This window comes from Pseudoliparis swirei, chromosome 10, assembly GCF_029220125.1.
Source record: "Pseudoliparis swirei isolate HS2019 ecotype Mariana Trench chromosome 10, NWPU_hadal_v1, whole genome shotgun sequence".
Lineage (NCBI taxonomy): Eukaryota > Metazoa > Chordata > Actinopteri > Perciformes > Liparidae > Pseudoliparis > Pseudoliparis swirei.
The window spans coordinates 10,361,864-10,371,486 of record NC_079397.1 but is presented as its reverse complement, the minus strand read 5'-3'; the positions used below and the strand labels follow the sequence as shown (position 1 = coordinate 10,371,486).

Sequence of the window (9,623 nt, the reverse complement as noted above, 5' to 3'; positions counted from 1 at the left end):
ATAGAGACAGACGACCATTCACGCTCACATTCAAACCTACTCGATACGTATATTTTATAAAATAATGAAGGGCGAAAAAACGTCTTTTTGCCATGTTATAAGACAACAAGTCTGAATGTGTTGCAGTTTGTCACCAGCAGCTAGAGATGTCATCCACAGGAAGTGCTTCATTGCCAACAGGATGTAGCTGCAGCATCGTCTCCACTCCATATGACCAGGGCATGAAAGGACTTTGGGGTCATCTAGGATCCATTATGGAGACCAGCTTCGAGGGCTGTTGGCAACGAGTGCTCATGGTTAGTTATTGGCTGACCTCTCCTCCGTGAGCTCCAACCTCTCACAAAACCGTCTTGTTTGCGAGCTGTGCGAGGAAGTGGAGTTGTTGAACGACTCTGAAATGATGACCAATTTGGGGGTAAAGAAGCGTGGCCTTTGGACTTTGCGCTGAATAAAGACGACTGCGCCCGCCTGTGCGCCCCTTAGGCCTCATTGTCAGCCTGCCAGAACGCCATCTTTCTCCCATCGCTGAGTATAAAGCGGCGGAATACATCATGCAAATAATCAGGCTGGAAAACAAACACAAGCAGCGCTTTCCCCCAAAGGAAGAGGCAGCCGTCTCTAATGAGCAGGGTCAAATTGGAATATTCATACCGTCTTCCCTCCGCAGGAACGATTGAGTGATTCCGACCCCTCCCCAAACCCGCCCAGTCGCACTACCTCTCCTCTCTCGCTCTCTGACTCTTCGTTCTCCGTGCCGTCTGTCCTTCCCTCTCATCTCGGCTCCCACGTCTTCCTCTTCGCTCCCCGTCTTCCTGGAATGTGGTGATAAACACGAATAGGCAGCCGGTGATGTTGACAAAGCCGTTCGCAGATTACGCCCCTGGATCAGAGTCACGAATCTTGCGAGGGAAGAGACGTCTGTTAGGGGGAGAATCGGTTATGAATGTGTGTGTGTGTGTGTGTGTGTGTGGGGGGGGCTATTAGGAGAGATACTTTTTATTTAAACAACTATTGAAGAACATGCATGAAATATCTCCGAATGTATTATTTACTCCCACCCGCACGCTGGATGTAGCTGTCAGTGTTCTCTGAGCCCCGTCTCTTGGCTCTGAGTCTCATCCCACTCAGACAATGGGAGGTCTCGTGGATGCCGTTCAAAAAGACCCACTTGCAAACATTTCCAGTTCATGTTTGTTTGGGTTTAAAATCAGATCACAGAGAAGAAATGTGCCACAGACTAAGCGGGGGAACAAATTAAGTAAAGTAAATAAAGTATTTCTCATTTGATTTCATTCCAACTTATTCAAAAACGCTGCTCGCTCGGTCCTGATGCCGAGACCCCAGACTGCATGTTTGGGCGGTGACCGGTTGAACGCCGGTAACTGGAACGAAGAGAAATGTGAGGGAGTGTCGGAAAGAGATAAATAGCATGGCGTACCTCAAGGCCAAAGGATGGATGATGTACGAGGGGACGGGTTTTATTTCTCTCTTGACCACCTTTTGAGATTGACCTAGAATAAGAGAAAAATGATCCCCCCGAAAGGGCTGCGAAGGTTTTCTCTATCGCCGCAAAAGGAGCTTCTCGTCGCAGGCCGAGCAACCGGAGGAAAAGGCGAGCGCACTAATAACCACACACCGACCAAAGTGAACGGACCGCTTGCCTCTCACACATCACCCAGACAGCACGGACAGTACCATGAGGCCATGCGTAGTTGGAATTATGATAACTATAAAGTGTCTGCCCTTGTAAATTCATGGGCCGTGCCAGTTGATCCGAATCAGCCAATTAACGCCCCGCCGATCCCCGTGAATGTGCATGAGACTACAGGGCCGTGTGCAGACATTCATTAGGAAAGTTGAGTGAACGGGCAAAAAGTTGAAAGTGGGCGGAGCAACGGAACAAAGTTTATTTGGCAATCGGCAAATCAACAATCTAATACAAAAAAATTAAATAAATATGAATTATGTTGAAATAGAAAGCGCCGGGGCGTGATTATTATGTTAGAAACAGAATATTCATAAGGAAAACTGTGCTAGCAAAAAAAAGAAGAAGAGATTTCTCCTTAAGAACGGTTGTTGAATGAGGAGCGTTGTTTACACACAGTCTCTGTTGATGACTAACACGTGTGTGGTGCATGTCCTTCTTCTTGTGAAGCACATTTTGAATAAAGAAAAAAACAAAAGAACCCACTCATATGAACAATGCTCCTTATAGTTGTCATAATTAGCATAGTGGTTGAAAACAATGTAATATCAGAGTCAGAAGCTACTAATCAGCAAAGCACCTGTCAGAAAATTAATTTTTCACATTTTAGCCCGTGATGATACAACACAGTATATTTATTCTACACTCGGAAAGGTAGTAAATATTATATTATATACTTTTCCCCCCCGACTGATGGATCTTCTCCACAACGTACTGTATTTCCCCCATCTCTGCTTTTTTTATTTCAATGACATACTTTTTTTTTCTTTCAGGTGGCATTCACAAAGTAAGTCTGGATAAGAGAACCACATTCCTTAAACATGAGAGAACACAGAGAGGAGGCTGTGTTTTTTTTCTTTCTTCAGTCGCAATGCGATGGTGGGTATCTGAAGGCAGGTGGTGCACATAAAAAAAAACATATGAAATGCAGGAAGGGCATTTGGGACGGGCAAACCGGCTGTGATAGCGAGGGAACAGCGAGAGCCACAGGGGTGTTGGTGGCGGGTCGCGTAGCCTGCAGACGGATTCAGGAGGGGACTTTTTAATAAAGTTGTGTCGAAAAAAGACTACAGAGCACTCCGGGAGTTCGAGTGTCGGCTTTTCTTCCCCTTATGGTTAAAGTCGTTCTTGAGGTCGGAGGATGAACTCGTTCACGTCGATGGACGATCAAACAAATGCCAGATTTTCTTGAAAACCGTTGCCCTCGCTCGTCCAAACGCTTATAAAAAAAAAAGAAATGCTTCAGCTGATGAAATGTAATATATAAAATTCACTCCTCGAGCTAATTTCATGGAAAGAAAGAAAGAAACGCGTGCATCGCGAAAGTCTTTTTTCGGCTATATCACACTCCTTTTGAGGATTTTAGGTCAAGTGGCTTATCTGAAAATATGTCTTCTGTGGAAATAAATGAAATAAATGTGCTCACCCAGGCCAGTTGTGACTGTTTAAAGACAAAAGTACAGTGGGAAATTAACTTGTGATGGCAATCGCTGAAGATGACCTTCGAGTATTTGAGCTGGAGGGTTTGTGTTTGGATTGGCGTTGAACACTTATGTGATCACATCCATTTAACCCTTGTGTTGCCTTAGGGTCATTTTGACCCGAATCAATATTTCACCCTCCCCCCGCCTTTGGGTCATTTTGACCCGATTCAATGTTTCACCCTCCTGTTACCTTTATATTTACTAACATATTTTACCGTTTGGGTTCAATTTGACGCCAGCAATTAAAACCTCCAGAAAATTATTAGAATTAATATTGTTTTCCAAGTTTAAGTGTGAGGCACTTTATGTTTGTTTGTTGACTACCGAAAGAACACCGACATTAAACATTGAATGGGGTCAAATTAATCCTAAAGCGGGGGGAGGGTGTAATATTGATTCGGGTCAAAATGACCCTAAGGCAACACAAGGGTTAAGGCGGAGAATAGTCTTGTTGACACTGCTGCTGATGAATATGATGAAATTATCTCTGTCGGGTTCTAGATTGTGGATTTGAATTGCAAAAAAGGTAATTTTCATAACTATTGCATTGGAAAAACCTAATGAGTTTGAAATATCAGAGATTGGAAGTTGGGTCGGGCGAGTCATCTTCTGCGGGCCATTAAACCCCTCTGTGGTGGCGTGTCATAAAATATCGGTTTGATTTAGGATTATGGATTCTACCAGGCTCTCGTCTACTAATGTTTATCCACACGGTAGTTAGCTCTGCTCGGGCCTCCTCTCTCAGCAGTGATCCGGCTGCATCCTCGCAGCAAATACACGATTTAACAGCTACCCACTGTTTACTATCTTTTGTTGATCAAATGTTGAGCAAATACAAGCTGGAGGTTTATGAGCACCACGGTGTCCATCAGTCCAACTGTAATGAAATAGTTTAATGATTTCCTTTTGCCTCATCATGGCGGTGTTATGCTGTGGTGTTGGTGATTATGACATTCATTCTCTCTCTCTCTCCCTATATATATATATATATAAATATATATATAGACATATATAAACACAGTATATATACTGTATGTCTATATATATATACATATATGTATATATATATATACACAGTATATATATATATACAAATACACGGTACATATATATATACATAGAGTGAGAGAGATATCTATATATACAGTATATATATATACATAGTATATATATAGATATATATACAACCACATAAGCCTAGCGAACTCCACCAATCATATATATATATATATATTATATATATATATATGATTGGTGGAGTTCGCCATATATATATATATATATATATATATATATATATATGATTGGTGGAGTTCGCTAGGCTGCAAACTTGGTTGTAGATGAAAAGCACAACATTGTTCTTAACTTTGATCAAATATTTGCTTGCCTTCCTCCCACAACACATTTTCTCTTGTATCATTGCCTGGAGGTTACTTCTGATAAGATGTACAGTAATTTGCATAAATGCATAGCAACATCGGCGCATCCTTGATTTCTCAGTATGAGCGCCGTCTCTGTCTCCACTAATAACCATGTGTCTCTTTACGCACAATCACTAATATGTTAAATATGTAAAACAGCTCCTCTCCTATTTAGCGACTGTCTCTGCAGAGCATGTCTTCATCACATTATCATGTGGTAATAATGGGCTAAGTGGCATCTTTTCATGCAATCATTTGAAGTCGGTTGGCTTATATTTATTCACATACGTTGAAGTCTGATGAGGACTTGATTAACACGGAGGAAGTCAGAATCATTGAATGTTGTGTATCTCTTTTAAGGGGAATGGAGGAGGCAAGAAAAATACTTTTTTGTTTGTTAATATGTATGTCCTTTAAGTGTCAAAGAGGAACTTTAAACCTTTTATAATATAAATAAACAACCAAAGGACCAGCATAAGTAAGTACAATGTATTTGCTCTTGTATATGACCTTATTTTTTATTTACTATGCCTAATTATTGAAGGTTAGCTGAACCCCAACCCCCTGAATAGCAAATGACTGTTAAATAAGAAAAAAAAGAAGAAGCCCTGTTCAAGTACAGCCAGCATATACACACACTGTTGATGTTGTTATCCTACTGTGTAGAGGCAGGTCCTGTATGATGTAAGAGTTTACACAAACACAAGCCGCTCTTTCCCGCTTTTATGCCGGATTTGGGGAAGTTACACACACAGCCAACAGCACTGAAGGTCATACAGGACCAACCAACGTCACACTGCAGTACAAGTACAAACCTACATGGATGGATGGCAACACTTTGCTGCCAGGGACATGTGCAGTAGAAGATTTATTCATTTTTAACAGGGGGATGTCCCCCCCCCCCACACACACACACACACGCATACACTGCGGTACCATGAACGTTGTAAGCAAGGCTCTAGCAATTTGAATTGCTTTCCAATATTTCCTGTACATCTATTTTCATTTCATGTTATCTCTGCTGAGTCAACACATATGTCAGGATCATTTACTCTTCCATCCTCTTTTATGTCTTTTTGTTCTTTGGAAAGGAAATAAAATGTGCATTTGAACTGTAATTCACTTATTAACCTCCGGACTTCCAGAGCTCATTTGTTTCAGCAAGATTTCTTCGAGATTCAAAACTTTCTGCACATTTGAAATCCTGTATTAGTGTTCTCTGAGAAGTCAACAATAATGTTGCAATATTTTGAGGAAAAGGTAGTTATGAGGACACCATTTACCTGCCATATGGTCTGCTGTGCATTCCTTTTTTATGGGAATGGCATCTGGTCTCAAATCGCCTACTATAGACATGAAGCTCAGCCCCAGTTCCTATTTCTCTTTTAACAGTACCATGTATTGTACCAGCTGTCACGTGTTTATTATAGACACCGTTTACAACGTTCTAGTTTCAAAGTCAGGAATTAACATTTTAAAATCAGCCAACATTTGTCTTTTCTTTTACCAATTCAGTCGGCTAACTAATGTTAGCTTAACAAGTTGCTAGCTACAGCTGATAACATGTCAGCAGCAGTAATTTTAGTTGTCAAAATCAGTGGTTACCACTCAGAAATCAGAAGCACAGTGTTTTAGAAACTGAAAATAATTTTTTCGAGAGGTTTATCTGCCACATTATCGTTGTAAAGTGTTGGAGTAGAAAATGTGTTAACAATTATCTCTCCCAAAGGTCTATGAGGGAGAAAGCTAAATCATTCATAGGGGTCATGGGAAAAGGTCACAACCAAGAGGTCTTGAGGTAATGACTTTTCCGAGCTTGAACTAGGCAGAATAAACAAACCTTCAGGGGTCTCCTATTACTTATCGAGGGGGAACAGATTCCTCTGGAATGTGCACGTCTCGGCGATGTGTATAAGAAGAGACGAGTCGACGAAGAAGGCAGCATTAAGTCAGAGACTTCTCATAAGGAGGGTTCAGACTTTGCTCCACTCAGCTGGGTGTTTCCATGACTTGTTTGATGTGATTACTTATTTGTTCCCTGACTTATTTGTCTAGTTGAATCACTTGTCCACTTGTTTGTACCTGGCTCACATTCTGATCATTTGTGAACTTGTTACTATATAATAAAGTGTGATAAGACCACCGTGCTTAGAATACTTTTGATTTCTCACAAGGCATCGGAACATTTATTCCACCACATAAAGTAGCCTACATGTGTTGCACATGGTTGAGTTGTTAAGAGCAGCTAACTAGAGCTAATATAAAGATATTTTTGTCTTGCCTGACCCTGTATCACATAAACATGGCCATTGTTGTGTTTATTTGAATGGTACAAGCACTTGTTACGGTGTTTATTTCACTTTAAAAGCAGGAGAAATAGTTTATTTCAGTAGGTGGACAATAGGAGAGCTTATGCTAGCTCTCTCAAGAATGTATAGAAAGGTCTTAGTGCTGGAACATGCACAATGTATACACTGTGATATTGTCTCTTCAGAGGAACATCAGGACAATCCAGCAAACATTAATTATGTAGACATTCTTTTCAATTCAATTTGCAGTGACATTTCTTCTTGAAATGCTGCCAATGTAAAAGGCAACATCCAAACTCGCTTGTGCTTGTATTTTCAACTTTTGCACAAAAGAAACGAAAAGCCCTTTTATTGTAAAATCACATTTTATCAGGTAAGTGTTGGATACAAACACTCTTTTCAATAGTTCATATTTAATCGTATTTCATTCTTTTCCTGCTATCCCACATAATGGGACAAAGAATATAACAGTTAAACATCAAGACAGATGGAGCAGTAAAAGTAGCAAAATAATCTATCGCACTATATAAATATTAGTAGTAACAGAAATCCTATAGTTTAGAGTGAATACTAAAAATAGAAAGCATTAGACAAAAAGAGTTAAACTATGCACAGAAAAAAAAGGTCTGAAGCCATATATTAATCATCAAAAGCTGGTATTGGTTAAGTTAATTTGTGATGCCTCTTGTTATTTAAATCTTGCTCAATATCTTAAAGAGACAAAGTTTAAAGAGCATACAGACTTTGAAATTAGCAATACGGCTTAAAGTATGACCTGATCTGCCCGTAAAGTAAGTCTCTGAAAATGCACTTTGTATATGAGACGATCGAAAAAAAGTCCCTCGCTTCACATTTTTATGTAGAAAAAATTAAATGAAGTAAAAGAAAAATAATAATAAGAGTGCACCTGGGACAGCCATAATATTTTAAAAAAGACCATTCGTACGTGAGTAAAATTGTCTTCCTGTGTTCTGAACGGCAATAGCCTTGACTGAGACTTTTCCTATAATAACGGCACACTTGGGACTACAAGCCATATTGGTGCAGCAAGTATCTCATTAGATACCTTTAACTTCTGCATCATAATTCAGTAAAGCAAAGTGAGTTACTTTTAACCCTGTAAGACCCAAGCATAGAAATAATATCTAAATCTTTTTTTTTTTAAGTCAGAGGATGTTGTAAGAGTCTTCTGATGCAGATAATGAAGGATTAATAAAAAAAAAATGTTTTTGTAAGTTTTTAGGGAAACGTTGTAATATTGCAACGTTGGGCCTAGTTGGTAGCAGAATTTCAGCATTTGCTCTCCTTGCTGGTGGCATTCTGAAATGGAAACAATAGTTAGAGAATGTTCAAGTATAACTAATTCCAATGCAAATTAATCCTATTCAGGCAATACACTCCACTGATGGCACACAATACTGTCTGGCTAGCCTAATGTGCTCTCTACTTACATTTACAAAAGGAAAATACAACCCCACCAGAACTCTTACATCCCCATATTCCAGAACATTTACACCTCTCCCTGAACAATGCATTATAAATGCAACCACCATATTCCAGAACATTTACACCTCTCCCTGAACAATGCATTATAAATGCAACCCCCACATTCCAGAACATTTACACCTCTCCCTGAACAATGCATTATAAATGAACCCCAACATTCCAAAACATTTACCCTCTCCCTGACCAATGCAAAATACATGCAACTCCCACATTCCAAAACATTTACACTTGTCCCTGAACAACCATCCTCCAAAGCATTCTACACACATTATCTGGCTTGTGTAACAAGGAGATATTTGGGCAAACCAACAAAGTCCAGATAAAAAAAACAGTTGACTATATCTCACTGCGAACATAGAAATAACATAGGGTTTGGGTTACCCTAACCCATTTAGAATTATTTAAATATGGTCTAAACTTAAAATTATAACAAATAACCCTTTTGTAAAGTGTGAATCATCAAATACATTATATTTATCCTGTATCTGAACATCCGAGAAGTGGAATGTCTCCATGTAGTGTGCAAGGTGCACCTGCTATTTTAGCTACCATGTTCACCCAACGTTGTAAAATTACAACAATGACATAACAAGCTGAAAATCTAATGTGATGCATTAATTCCACAATAACTTAGTATTTACATGAACTACATATTCTAACAATCACCAAAAAAAATATTTCATGGAATTTACATACTTCAATGTTGATATAACCAGTTGAATGAAACAAGGAGATGTGCTTCCGGGAAAGTTTGCAGGTAGAGTGAGTTCATGGCCTTATGGCCACACCTATATACACATTTACAATCCAATGGCATTGCAAGGCAAGACAATAGGACCCATTGACTATGTAAATATGGTCTTTCCCCAAAAAACGTTTTTGCAAATGTGTTTTTTAGAGAGATAAAAGTGACGCTGTAATATTACAACGAGGGGTCTTACAGGGTTGACTTTTTTACAGTAAACTTCCCCAGCACTGGTAAACCCGCAGTGGTGGTAATAAATCACCAGTGCATCAGCATGGATCCAGTTACAGCTGATGGTGGGAAGTAGTCCATGCTAGTGATTAGTGCTAGATTAATTTCTTGTCCTCTGGTGTGAAGCCATTTACACTGATTTAGAAAAGGGGAGCGGTAGATGGGCACCGCGGTCCTATTGGCAGCTATGGATGGTCATTACTGATGTAAAGGCACCCGCGG

The 9,623-nt window shown here is 39.7% G+C and overlaps 1 long non-coding RNA gene across 1 annotated transcript; it reads right to left on the bottom strand.

The window, feature by feature from the left end:
* Positions 1-8,143: 8,143 nt before the first annotated feature.
* LOC130200742 (uncharacterized) lies at positions 8,144-9,332 on the bottom strand. The gene is made up of 2 exons (XR_008833070.1): positions 9,122-9,332; positions 8,144-8,239 (listed from the first exon to the last, which is right to left on the bottom strand). It is a non-coding gene; the product is annotated as an uncharacterized LOC130200742 (long non-coding RNA).
* Positions 9,333-9,623: the final 291 nt, after the last annotated feature.